The following is a 728-nucleotide window of genomic DNA, read 5'->3' on the forward strand; positions in this document are numbered from 1 at the left end:
CTTCACAATACCCCATAGATTTTCTATAGGGTTAAGGTCAGGCCAGTTTGCTGGCCAATTAAGAACAGGGATACCATGGTCCTTAAACCAGGTACTGGTAGCTTTGGCACTGTGTGCGCAGGTGCCAAGTCCTATTGGAAAATGAAATCTGCATCTCCATAAAGTTGGTCAGCAGCAGGAAGCATGAAGTGCTCTAAACCAACACCAGCAGATGACGTGGCACCCCAAACCATCACTGACTGTGGAAACTTTACACTGGACTTCAAGCAACGTGGATTCTGTGCCTCTCCTCTCTTCCTCCAGACTCTGGGACCTTGATTTCCAAAGGAAATGCAAAATTTACTTTCATCAGAGAACATAACTTTGGACCACTCAGCAGCAGTCCAGTCCTTTTTGTCTTTAGCCCAGGCGACACGCTTCTGACGCTGTGTCTTGTTCAAGAGTGGCTTGACACAAGGAATGCGACAGCTGAAACCCATGTCTTGCATACGTCTGTGCGTGGTGGTTCTTGAAGCACTGACTCCAGCTGCAGTCCACTCTTTGTGAATCTCCCCCACATTTTTGAATGGGTTTTGTTTCACAATCCTCTCCAGGGTGTTATCCCTATTGCTTGTACACTTTTTTCATACTACATGTTTTCCTTCCCTTCGCCTCTCTATTAATGTGCTTGGACACAGAGCTCTGTGAACAGCCAGCCTCTTTAGCAATGACCTTTTGTGTCTTGCCCT

This window comes from Micropterus dolomieu, linkage group LG08 (genome assembly GCF_021292245.1).
Source record: "Micropterus dolomieu isolate WLL.071019.BEF.003 ecotype Adirondacks linkage group LG08, ASM2129224v1, whole genome shotgun sequence".
Lineage (NCBI taxonomy): Eukaryota > Metazoa > Chordata > Actinopteri > Centrarchiformes > Centrarchidae > Micropterus > Micropterus dolomieu.